Raw genomic sequence first — 14,146 nt, 5'->3', positions numbered from 1 at the left:
TCTTTCTCTGTATGACCATTTATTCTCTGTATTTACACCGAATTAATGAGGGGGGATCTCATTCAAACCAATTGAATTTTGAAAGGCCTAGATAGAATGGATGTGGAGGGGATGTTTCCTATAATGGGCGAGTCTAGGACCAGAGGGCACAGCCTCGGACTAGAGGGACGTCCCTTTAGAACAGAGATGAGGAGGAATTTCTTTAGCCAAAGGGTGGTGAATCTGTGGAACTCTGCCACAGGTACCTGTGGAGGACAAGTCATCGGGTTTATTTGAAGCAAAGGTTGATACGTTCTTGATTACTAAGGATATCAAAGGTTACGGGGAGAAGGCAGAAAAATGGTGTTGAGAGAGATAATAAATCAACCATGATGGAATGGTTTAGCAGACTCAATGGGCTGAATGGCCTAATTCTGTTCCTCTGTCTTATGGAATTTTTAGGAATGAATTTGCTGCTTCTGTTGGCAGCTTCAGTGTGCTGTACAAGTTAGCTGAATATTTGGTTCATATTGAGAATTGCATCAAATTGGACCCTGTCCCAGTTCCCACCACAAGCTGCTACGTGGTCCTAGTGCTCATAGTTAATTCTAGAGTTGCCAATGCCTTTTTTCTTTAAGTGTTTATTATCAAGCCACTTCCCTTGTAATTTGAGTGTAACTAATATTTTAAAAGCAGTCTGGTTTACTGGCAAAATCAGTTTTCTCACTTACCAGACCACTTGATGCCACACAATCCAGAAATCTGCATGTTTTTCCCTTGTCCTGGCTTACGAATCTGGGAGGTAAAGGAGAATGAGGGTCAGCAAATGTATGATTGAAGTATGTACTTAAATTCTAAACTTGGGGGGGGGAACCGTAATCGATAACAGATATAAAAGAGAGCCGCTGCTGTAATTTGGAGAGCAAGGCAAACATGCAAACCAGAAACACTGGCTATCAAAATCAGAATCAGGTTTAATATCACTGGCATATGTCGTGAAATTTGTTGGATTTGTGGCAGCGGTACATTGCAATACATAATAGAAAACAACAATCACAAGTATACATGTATATAGAATAGATAAATACAATAGAAACTTAAAAAAAATAGTGAGGTAGTGTTCATGGATGCAATGCCCATTCTGAAATCAGGTGGAAGAGGGGAAGAAGCTGTTCCTGAATCACTGAGTGTGTGTCTTCAGCCTCCTGTACCTCCTCCCTGATGGTAGCAATGAGAAGAGGGCATGTCCTGGGTGATGGGGGTTCTTAATAAAGGGTGTCACCATCACTCATTTCTCTCTACAGATGCTGCCCAACCTGCTGAGTTCCTACAGCAATTTTTGTTTTGTATCAATTGATAAACAGTCCTGATTCAATTAGGAGGATGTTGTTTATTACTTCAGACACTGTGGTTAAATCATCATAATTCCATCTGGAACATTAAATGGAGTTGGCCCTTGGGATATAAAATACCATCTGTTATTTCAAAGCAATGGGGAGAACTCTCTGTTGCCCTGACATTTGAGGCAACAATATAACTAACATTTTAAAAACAGTCTGGTGTATGATCCCTGGAGGATAAACTGGCAAAACCAGTTTTCTCACTTACTGGACCACTTGATGCAAAAAAAATCCCCTAGTCAGCATATCTTCACCCTGTCCTGGGTTTTTGCATATGAAGAAATTGAGGAATTAGGATCATTCAGGATAGGAGAAAAATGAGTGGCATAATCCTAAACATAAGAGATTTGCAGATGCTGGAAATCCAGGGCAACACACTCAAAATGTTGAAGGAACTCAGCCGGTCAGGCAAACTCTATGGAGAAGAATAAATCGTTCCCCTCCATAGAGAGGAACTTCCTGCCAGAAACAAGCTGTTTCTAGTCAAGACCCTTATATCAGAATTGGGGAGGAAGACAATATAAAGGTTGGGGGGTGGGGGTGGGGAGGGTGAGAGTACAAATGATAGGTGAGACCTAGGTGGGGGAGGGGGAGATGATAAGGGGCCCCAAACTGCTAACAACATTCCAAGTGCAGTCTGACCAATGCCTTATAAAGCCTCAGCACTCCAACCTTGCTTTTATGTTCTAGTCCTCTCAAAATGAATGCCAACATTGCATTTGTCTTCCTTACAGTGTAAATGGGTGCTCAACATTTCTATCTATAGTTATCTTTCACTAGTCTATATTTAGACCTTGCTGCAAAATAATCTTGGAACTGTACTTGAACTATTGTGCAGACCACAACTGAGCCTGTCCCTAGGGCTTATTGGCCACTTAATCGAAAGACTTGCTGATTGTAATGGAGACTCTATTCACAACAGTTTGACCTTTTAACTTTTTAAAATGAGAATTTAAAAATGATGCTTAGCGAGCTAGGTTTCAGCCGAGAGGGCAACATTTCAAGCTGATCAGTTGTTATTAAATGTCCTTTTGTGGGGCTTAGTTGTCCTGGGAAGGCTGGTGTTCTGAGATGCCGTTATACAGAGTCCTATGTTTCCAGCTTTTGGTCAATATTGTCCTGAATGTATCACTCCAAAATAAACTGAGCAGAATGACCATTATGAAGTCAAGAACCAGTACTTGAATTAGATCTAGTACATGGCTTTCATTCATCATTTTAAGACAAACTGAGCTGTAATATTGCTCCTCTTTGTGCCCCATTTCCTTCCATGGCAATCCCTCTGGTTTACGTTTCGAATTAAGGTCCCCTTTCTAAAGAACTCAATAGAATGCAGACTGACGCTTGAGTGCAATAATGAGGAATTGCTACCTGATTAGAGCTTGTCTATCAAACAAGACATTAAAAAGTATTCTGATGTGCCCTGCCTGACCCCAGACTGCTGAAGTTCTGCTGGAACTCCAGGCTCTAACACGTTGGACGCCAGTGTATCTGATCCCTTGGATGTAAAATTACATGGCACAATGTGAACATTTGGAGCTACATGGTGCTATTCAATACTTATTCCTCTCTCGACTCAGGATTAAGTGGCTCTTTTCAAATGACTCCTGTAGATATCACACACACACTGCAAGTGGTGAGGTCCTCTTTAGAGATGCTAAGAATGGACTCTCTTATTCTAACCTGCTGTTTTAATCCAGGTCTTAGTACAGGATCACAAACAAAAGAGATTCTGCAGATAACACACACAAAATGCTGGTGGAACACATCAGGCCAGGTAGCATCTATAGGGAGAAGTGCTGTCAACGTTTCGGGCCGAGACCCTTTGTCAGGACTAACTGAAAGGAAAGATAGTAAGAGATTTGAAAGTAGGAGGGGGAGGGAAAAATGGGAAATGATAGGAGAAGACCGGAGGGGGTGAGAGCCAGAAAGGTGATTGGCAAAAGGGATACAGAGCTGGAGAAGGGAAAGGATCATGGGACGGGAGGCCTAGGTAGAAAAAAAGGAGGGGAGCACCAGAGGGAGATGGAGAACAGGCAGAGTGATGGGCAGAGAGAGAAAGATAAAAAAAAAGGGGAAAAAAATTTAAATATATCAGGGATGGGGTAAGAAGGGGGAGGAGGGGCATTAATGGAAGTTAGAGAAGTCAATGTTCATGCCATCAGGCTGGAGGCCACCCAGCCGGTATATAAGATTCTGCAGATGCTGGAAATCACGCAAAATGTTGGCGGAACTCAGCAGTTTAGGCAGCATCTATGGAGAGGAATAATGAGTCGACGTTTTGGGCTGAGACCCTTCATTGGGACTAAGTCCGATGAAAGTTGCCATGGTAGCAGTTAGTGTAATGCAATTACTGCGCCAGCTGTAAGGTCAGGGTTCAATTGCTGCTACTGTCTGTAAGGAATTTGTACATACTCTTCATGACCATGTAGGTTTCTTCTGGGTTCTCCAGTTTCCTTCCATATTCCAAAGATGTATGGTTAGGGTTAGTGAGTTGTGGGCATGCTATGTTATCACTGGAAGTGTGGCATCACTTGTGGCTGCCAAGCACAATCCTTGCTGGTTTGTTTTGATGCAAACAATGCACCTCGCCGAATGTTTCAATGTACATGGGCAAATAAATCTGATCTTTAATCTTCGTACAGGATCTCCTCAAAGTTCAAAGTAAATTTATTAATACATACATGTCACCATATAAACCCCTGAGATATATTTTCTTGCAGGCATTCACTTGGTGGTGGCAAGATGACACAACCGTGGCTAACAAGGGAAGACAGAGCATATAATAGAGCAAAAATAGTGGGAAGTTAGCGGATTGGGAAACTTTTAAAAACAAACAGAAGACAATTAAAAAGTCATATGGGGGGAAAAGATGAAATATGAAGGTATCAACAATATCGAAGAAGATACCAGAAGTTTTTTTCAGATATATAAAGAGAAAAACAGAGGCAAAAGTAGATATTGGACCACTGGAAAATGATACTGAAGAGGTAGTAATGGGAGACAAGGAAGTGGCAGATGAATTAAATAAGTATTTTGCATCAATTTTCACTGTGGAAAACACTACCAGTATGCCAGAAGTTTGAGAGGTCGGGGGGCAGAAGTGAGTGTAGGTGTGATTACCCGGGAGAAGGTGCTTTGAAAGGTCTGAAGGTAGATAAGTCACCTGGACCAGATGGACTACACCTCTGAAAGAGGTGGCTGAACAGATTGTGGAGGCATTGGTAACGTTCTTTCAAGAATCACTAGATTCTGGACGAGTGCAAATTTGCAAATATCACTCCACTCTTCAAGAAGGGAGAAAGGCAGAAGAAAGTAAATTATAGGCCAGTTAGCCTGACTTTAGTGGTTGGAAAGACATTGGAGTCAATTGTTAAGGATGTGCTTTCAGGGTACTTGAAGGCATATGGTTAAATAGGGCAAAGTCAGTAGTGTTTCCATGAGGGAAAATCTTGCCTGATGAATCTGTTTGAATTCTTTGAGGAAATAACAAGCAGAGTAGACAAAGGAGAATCAGTGGATGTGTGTATTTAAGATTTTCAGAGGGTCTTTGACAAGGTGCCACATATGAGGCTGCTTAGCAAGGTAAGAGTCCATGGTATGACAGGAAAGATTCTAACATGGATAGAGTATTGGCTGGTTGGCAGGAGGCAAAGAGTGGGAATAAAGGGAGCTTTTCTGATTGACTGCAGGTGACAAGTGATGTTTCACAGGGGTCGGTATTGAGTCCCACTCTCTTTACGTTGTATGTCAATATTTTGGATGGTGGAACTGATGGCTTTGTGGCCAAGTTTGCAGATGATACAAAGATAGCTGGAGTGGTAGTTAGTGTTGAGGAAGCAGGAAGGGTGCAGAAGGACTTAAGACAGATTTTGATAGAATCAGTGGTTGATAGAAGGAATAAAAGCATAGACTATTTTCTCAACAGGGAGAATATTCAAACTCTGGGATGCAAAGGGCCTTGGGAGTCCTAGAGCAGGATTCCCTAAAGGTTAACTTGCAGGTTGAGTTGGTGGTGAGGAAGGCAAATGCAATGTTAGCATTCATTTTGAGAGGACTAGAATATAGAAACAAGGATGAAATGCTGAGGCTTTATAAGGCACTGGTGAGGCCTCACTTGGAATATTGTGAGCAGTTTTGGGCCCCTTATTTAAGAAAGGATGTGCTGATATTGGAAGGTGTTCAGAGGAGGTTCATGAGAATGATTCCGGGAAAGAAGAGCATATTGGATAAGGAGTGATTTTTGGCTCTGGGGCCTTACTTGCAGGAATTTAGAAGAATGGGAGGGGATCTCAAAATAATTTTAAGAGACTCTTAGATAGGTACATGGAGCTTAGAAAAATAGAGGGCTCTGTAGTAGGGAAATTGTAGGCAGTTTCCAGAGCAGGTTACATGGTTGGCATAACATTGTGGGCCGAAGGGCCTGTAATATGCCACAGATTTTCTATGTTCTGTTCTGTCTCAGTGAAACCTACTGAATGATGAAAGGCCTAGACGAGTAGATCTAGGGGGAAGGCAGGAGAATGGAGTAGAGGGAAATGGATCAACCATGATGAAATGGGCTTGATGGGCCAAATGGCCTAATTCTGCTCCTATGTCTTATGGTCTTAAAAGCAGTTCAGAATATTTTACCATATGGCTCCTTGGATTTTTGAAAATTATGAATATATTTCCAGTGTTTTCCTTATCATTGGTCAGCAACAGAAAAGTTTATAAGCCTGTTCCTGGCAACTCTTACAAAGAGGTTGCCATCTTGCCTTGTGTTGACTGTGCAGACTGAAGTTACATGGCCGTCTGATTATGGCCCTGGGGTATCACTCATGATACAGTGATCAAGCCCATTGCCACACCTTGTATTTAAGGTGGGGACAGCCCCAGGTGATGATCTCATCAGACCTTGAATAACCTGCCTTTATTATTTCATTCAACTTATCACGTGTGCTGATAATAAATTATTTAACTCAAAGCTAAATTGTGTCTCAAATTGGTGACAGCCAGCCATTGTTCAGCCGGTGACAAATTTTAAGTTAGAAGTTTGTACATTCATTTCCTGTGACCTTGACACTGAAATCTAGGCCAATACATAGAACACAAAGTACAGCACAGAAACAGTCCCATCAACCCACAGTTTTGTGTTAAACTAATCAAGTTTATAACAAACAAGATAAAATCTGCAGATTGGTATATATCTGAAAATCAGTTTATAACACCTAGTTCCTTTCTGAAAAGTACTCCAGTGCTGAGATGCCGCCTGCCCTCCATATACACTCTGTGGCCACTTTACTAGGTACCTCCTGTACCTTATAAAGTGGCCACTGAGTGAGTGTATCTTCATGGCCGTCTGCCCAGCCACTTCAAGGTTCGATGTGTTGTGCGTTCAGAAATGTTCTTCTGCACACAACTGTTGTTGTAAGGCATGGTTACATGAGTTACAGTCACCTTCCTGTCAGCTTGAACCAGTCTGACCATTCTCCTCCGACTTCTCCTATTGCCCACAGAACTGCCACTCAATGGACATTATGTTTTTGTTCTACACACCATTCTCTGTAAACTCTAGAGACTGATAAGCATTAAAATCCAGGAGCTCAGCAATACTCAAACCATCCCATCTGTCGCAGTAATAGTCACTTAGATCACGCTTCTTCCCCATTCTGATGTTTGATCTGTCCAACAACTGGACATATCTGCATGCTTTTATGCATTGAGCTGCTGTCACATGATTGGCTGATTAGATATTTTCAGGTGTACCTAATAAAGTGGCCACTGAGTACATTTCCTTACAATACAGGAGGAAATCACTTGGCTCATTATGCCGGGTTTCACAGCAGTCCCATCCATTCTGTCCTCAAGCTTATCTTCCTATGACCTATTGACCTATTCTCTCTCACAACAACTCCTCCCCGTCCTCTCTCCACCAACCCCACTCCCGCACAAGATTCTCCTCCCACCTACCCACCTTATGGTCTTTTCTAAGGTGGCAATTTACAGCAGCTAGTTAATCTACCAGTCCTTAGCATTGTGGGATGAAACCAGAGCAAATGGGGGAAGCCTTCCCATCAGGGGAGAATGTGCAATTCCACATAGACGGCACTGGAGTTCAAGATCGGACCCTGGTCACGGGGAGAACGTATAAACTCCACATAGACAGCAATGGAGTTCAGGATGGGATCCCGGTCACAGGGAGAACATAGAAACTCCACGTAGACAGCAATGGAGTTCAGGATTGGACCCCGGTCACGGGGAGAACGTATAAACTCCACATAGACAGCAATGGAGTTCAGGATTGGACCCTGGTCATGGGGAGAACATAGAAACTCCACGTAGACAGCAATGGAGTTCAGGTTTGGACCCCGGTCACGGGGAGAATGTATAAACTCCACATAGACAGCAATGGAGTTCAGGATTGGACCCTGGTCATGGGAAGAACATAGAAACTCCACATAGACAGCAATGGAGTTCAGGATTGGACCCCGGTCATGGGGAGAACATAGAAACTCCACATAGACAGCAATGGAGTTCAGGACTGGGGAGAACATAGAATCTCCACATAGACAGCAATGGAGTTCAGGATTGGACCCTGGTCACAGGGAGAACATATAAACTCCACATAGACAGCAATGGAGTTCAGGATTGGACCCTGGTCATGGGGAGAACGTATAAACTTGACATAGACAACACTGGAGTTTAGAGATACATTTTTGGATGGTATTCTCAACTAAGACTCTACCTGGCCTCAGGTGCAGATGAAAGATCTTGCAGCACTATTTTTAAGAGAGGATGCTGAGGTATGTCCTAGGATGCGCTGGGACACATCATCAGAGATGTAATCTGGGGTCATTGGGTCTTTCGACATCAGACACTCTCGCCCAGGTGACCCAGCCGTGGTTGATCAGGCCTTGGCACCGGTCCATGGGTCATTGCCATCCAGGGACTTGCTCTGCAGCCTCTCTGATGGTCCTAATGGCTCTTTTCTTTGCAGCTTCCATAATGCCAAGGAGAGTAGATTCTGCAGAGCAAGCAGCCAGCCAAACCTCTACACCCCACCTCTCTAGTCTCGTTATCCTGGGGTCCTGGCTTCTATTTATCCCTCACTAACTGTTTCTATAACAAAGCATCTCCTCATAATCCCATTAGTCCATGGAAACTTTCCAAGCAGGCATAGTTTATATTTTTGAAATGATAACAGTTACTGCACCTTGCTGCTTTCGAAGATTTTGGGATGCTGAATTGAAGCTGATGTATTTGAAGATATTCAAAGGTGATGGGTGACTGAACTTGGTGTAGAATAGAGAAGGGCTGTAGAATTTTAGATGATCTTAAGATTACGAAGAAGAAAAGACATGGCATCCAATTAGGAATGCCATTAGAGAAAGCTTTCTGCAATGTATCTAATTTCAGTACCCATAATTTACATGGGAACGGTTAAGTAGAACAGCTTGAACAATTTAAAAAGTGAATCATAAAGATCAAAGTCAAACGACAAAGCTGAAGTAAAATTGACTGAGTCTGTATGTGACTATATACTAACTTGAGATTCATTTCCTTGCCAGCATTTACAGAAAAATAAAGAAATACAATATAATTTATTAAAAATATACATATACAAAGAATGACAAACGTACAAAAGGACACAGATTGTGCAAATGAAGAAAATAAATAATACTGCGAACACGAGTTGTAGAGAGACCATGAAAGTGAGTCTACAGGTTGTGGGATCAGTTCAGAGTTGAGGGGCGTGAAATGATCTACGCTGGTTCAGGAGCCTGATGGCTGTGGGTTAATAACTATTCCTGAACGTGGTGGTGTGGAACCCAAAACTTCTGTACCTCCTGCCCGATTGCAACAGCGAGAAGAGAATGGCCTGTAGAGTGGGGTCCTTGATGATGAGCGCCGCTTTCTTTTGTCAGTGTTCCAAGTAAATGTGATAAATGGCGGGGAGGGCTCTGCCTGTGATGTACTGGGCTATATCGCCCACTTTTTGAAGATTTTTCCATTCCTGGGCATTGGCGTTTTCATACCGGGCCGTGAAGTTTGTCAAAGTTTCTGGTAACATGCCGAATCTACGGAAACTTCTAATAAATTAGAGGCACTGTGATAGCACAGGACAAAACTACAGCACACAAGTTCATTTGCCCCATTCAGTTAATGCTGTGGTACTGCCTCCAACTAAAAATTAAAACGATGCTGTGCTGTGATGTCACAGACAGAACGACAGCCAATGCGAGGGAGGGAAGCAGATCATTGGTCCAAGAGTTGTTGTAGTTGTGCGACTGCGAATCATCTAATTGGCCGGACTGAGTCTCCTGACAATGTGGTTTGCAGGGGAAGATAATCCGCAGTAGTCACTCTGCGGTAAAGGAAACAGCTGTTGTCCAACAATGTAAGGGTCTGATATAAGCTTTATTGGTTCAGTCGTGGTAAAGGCAGATCTGCTAAATCACCAACAAACTCAGACCGGAACTGTCGACATTATGCCTATATCTCAGTCGAATACCAGTAGGGTACAAGTGATTCAGCAAAGACGGGGTCTGCATCCACTGTCCTGGAGGCTGCACTGTGGTGCAATTTGTCTTGCGGCTCCAGTGACCCGGGCTCAATCTTCGCCTCCCGTGCTCTCCGTGTGGTATTTGCATGTGACTGGCGGGTTTCCTCCCACATCCCAGCGATGCGTGGGCTGGTGGGTTAACTGACCGCTGTAAATTGCCTCCAGTGTGTAAAATAGGGTTAGAATCTAAGGGAGCTGGTGAGAAAGTGGCGGGGAGAATAAAATACAGCGTTAGTCTCAATGGCCGTATAGACTCGATGGGCTGAAGGGCCTGTTTCTTGTCAAGCTACGGTGTTTAAAGTCACTGGGCATACTGCACTGACCTTTTTCAGATTTCTGAACTGCTTGCATTTTATCTTGATAAAAAAACACTAAACAATTATAACATGCCAAAACTGATCAAGATGATGTTGGAGGAATCTTGATATAGTCCTTAGGTTACAGGAGGGCCCTGTTTCTGTGAACTGTTGTAACCCGGGCAGTTATAAAAAAGCGGGAATGCAGTCATGAACCGAGTTCCCGCCCACTCGGCATAAGATCTCTCTAGCAGGCGGCAACTCCATCCCATGGTTTCTTCAACGCTCGTTCACAGATCGAACCCTTCTAACCCGGGGAGGACCTGTATCCAATGTTATTCCTGAATGCCGGAGATATATCATCCAATAGTTTGAAATGAGCAGAGTAAACAATACCGAGAAGTGATGGTTTATGGATATTTTTCTGGATAACTGGGTAATCTGAGTTAAGTACTTACTGTCCGAGGGCAGACTATTTCTTCATTTAGTTCACAGTGCAGAAAATTTGCTGCCCCGTCTTGGAAAACTTCACATTTCTTTAAAATCACCTCAAAGTATGGTAACTTTTGAAACAATTTCTGAGTAGCAAAGTAACCTAGTTTAAATGAGGTGACCTCCCACTTTTGGTCGGGAGAAGTTGAAAAAAGGTCTAGAATCTTGAATGGTAATTGTGCAACGTGACTAACTTTTGACTAGAGAAAATTTAGTAATGCAATAGTTGAAGTTTTCACAGGGCTTGACAAGCTGGAGGTAGAACCAGGGGTCAGTAATGGGCAAACAAGCTGCCAGACACAAAGGTCAGTATTGGGCAAACGGGTTGGTCATCATGAACTGAGATCAGCAGAAGTTTCTCCACTCACGGGCGGCACGAGAGCGTGACGCAATTCCCGCCGCAGTCTGCTAGAAGTTTCTACGTTCTTCCCGTGACCGCATGGGTTCCTCCCACAGTCAGTAGGTTACTTTAGTCACATGGGTGAAATTGGGCTCTTTGGGCTGGAAGCTCCTGTCGTTGTGCTGAATCTCTAAATAATTACGTATTTTTAAAATATACGGCGAAACTTAGGAATTCTCTACCGAAGGTTTAGTCATTGAGTTAATGCAAATCAAAGATCAATACATTTCTAGATATGAAGATAATTAAGGAGAATTGCGATCATTAATAATAATAATTATAAATATTATTTGGCAATCCAGCGCGATATAGGACCTTCCGGCCCTTTGAGCCACGCCGCCCCAGCACGCCCCCATGTGGGAGGAAAGGGAGATCCTGGGAAAACCCACACATTCCATGTGGAGGACATACAAATTCCTTAAAGACGGCGCTGGAATTTAATTCCGAACTCGGAACGCCCCGAGCTGTAATAACATCGTGCTAACCGCTACGCTACAGTGAGATGGGAGGGGGCGGGAAGGAAAATTGAACTGAGAAAGAAAGTTCAAAGTGAAACCTATAATCAGAGTACATGCACCTTACCACATACAACCCTGAGATTCTGTTTCCTGCAGGCATACTCAGCAAATCTATAGAACAGTAACCGCGAACAAGACTGATGAACAACAAACTGTGCAAATGCAAATTTAAGTAAAGAGCAATGAATAAAGAGTATGAAAATAACAAGATAAAGAGTCCTTAAAGTGAGACCCTTGGTTGTGGGAACACCGGAAGTAGAATGAGTATAGTTTTCCCATTTTGTTCAAGAGCCTGATGGTTGAGGGGTAGTAACTGTTCTTGAACCTGGTGGTGTGAGTCCTGAGGCACTTGAACCTTTTACCTGAGGGCAGCAGCGAGAAAGGAGCAGGGCCTGGGTGGTGAGGATCTTTGATGATGGATGCTGCTTTTCTACAGCGACGTTTCATGTCGATGTGCTCAATGGTTGGGAGGGTTTTACCCATGTTGCGCTGGACCGAATCCACTACCTTTTGTAGGATTTTCTGCTCAAAGGCACTGGTGTTCCCATACCAGGCTGTAATGCGGCCAGTCAGCACACATTCCACCACACATCTATAGAAGTGCGTCAATATTTTTGATGACATCTCAAATCTCCACAGACTCCTGAGGAAGTTGAGGCACTTATGGTGCTTCCTTTGCAATTACATTTATATGATGTGTCCGGGACAGGTCTTCTGAGATAGTGACGCCCAAGAAGTGAAGTTACTGACCCTCTCCATCTCTGCTGCTGCAATGAGTACTGGCTCATGGACCTCTGGTTTCCCTCTCCTGGTCTACAATCAGTTTCATGATCTTATTGGCATTGAGTGAGAGGTTGTCGTTATTACACCATTCAGCCAAATTTTCCATCTTCCTGTATTCTGATTCATCAGCACCTTTGATACGGCCCACAACAGTGGTGTCATCAGTGAACTTGTACATGGTTTGGGGCTGTACTTAGCCACGGTCATAGGTGTAAAGTGAGTAGAGCAGGGGGTTAGGCACACATCCCTGTGGTGCACCTGTGCAGATGGAGATTGTGGAGATGTTCTTGCCAATCCGAATTAACTGGGGTCTGCAAGTGAGGAAATCCAGGATCCAAGGGGGTATTGATGCCATGTCTTGGAGTTTACTGATTAGTTTTGAGGGGATGATGGTATTAAATGCTGAGCTGTAATTGATAAAGAGCACCCTTTATCTTTGCTGTCCAGATGTTCCAGCATTGTGTGAAGAGCCAGTGAAATGGCATCTACTGTGGAGCTGTTGCTTCAGTAGGCAAATTGGAGAATCTTTATGAGTAGCACAACAGGTTTAAATGGTCAAACTCCTGCCAACTCTTATGTGGTTATGAACCAGTTGGAACATTGCCTCTACCTGTGAAAAAAGTGCCTGATTTCTGCTTAACCAGTGGAATAGGTAGGCAACACTTCTGTTTAACATCTGGTTCAAAGGTCAGCACTCACTCAGCATCATTCTGGAGCATGAAGATGGATCACAGAACAGTACAGTAGAAGCTCTTCAGCCCACAATGTTATACCGACCCAACTATTCCAAGATCAATCTCCCCCTTCCCTTCAACATAGTCCTTCACTTCTTTTCCCATCCAAGTGCCTATCTAAGAGTCTTTTAAATATCTCCAATCTCTCTGCCTCTACCACCGCCGCTGGCAGTGCGCTGAATGAGTCCACCATTCTTAAAAAAAAACTACCTCTGACAGCTGAGTGAGCCAGACGTCTGGTTCAGAGATGGCAGTGCCACCAAAGAACCAAGCTTCAACTTTCAATTAACTCAGAGAGCAGGGAATGAAACTGTTTCCAGTTGCTGCTATTGTACTTTGCTTCAGGGCAGCTGTGGCTGTTTCTTCCTTTCTGAGCACAGATGTTCACTCTGTGCTTTGCTCCACACTGTGTCGGTTCTAACCTTCACAGTCTTCTCCGATTTGTGGCACTTCATGTACGACATGAGCATTTGCTGGCTCTGGGTTTGTACTCACTGGAATTCAAAAGAATGACCTATTGAATATTTAAAAGCTAGATCAGGGGTTCCCAATCTGCGGTCCATGGACCTGTTGCTTAATTGTTGGTCCATGGCATAAAAAAGGTTGGGATCCCTTGTCCTTGATAAAGTGGACATGGAAAAGATGTTTCCAATAATGTGGGAGTCTAGGCACTGTCTCAGAATACAATGTCCCTTTAAAACAGAGATTAGGAGGAATTACTTTAGCCAGTGGGGGGTGAATCTATGGAATTCATTGCCACAGATGGCTGTGGAGGCCAAGTCATTGGGTATATTTAAAGCAGAGGTTGATAGGTTCTTGATTTGTAAGGATGTCAAAGGTTACGGAAAGAAGGCAGGAGAATGGGGTTGAGAAGGATAATAAATCAGCCATGTTGGAATTGTGGAGCAGACTCAATGGGCTAAGTCTTATGGACATCTTGTCTATCATCTCCACCAGTTCTTTAAGGAGAGCCAGCACAACCAATGCAAATCTTCCTGG

Source organism: Hemitrygon akajei, chromosome 21 (assembly GCF_048418815.1).
Source record: "Hemitrygon akajei chromosome 21, sHemAka1.3, whole genome shotgun sequence".
NCBI lineage: Eukaryota > Metazoa > Chordata > Chondrichthyes > Myliobatiformes > Dasyatidae > Hemitrygon > Hemitrygon akajei.
The sequence above is the reverse complement of the archived record's forward strand: the minus strand, read 5'-3'. Positions refer to the sequence as shown.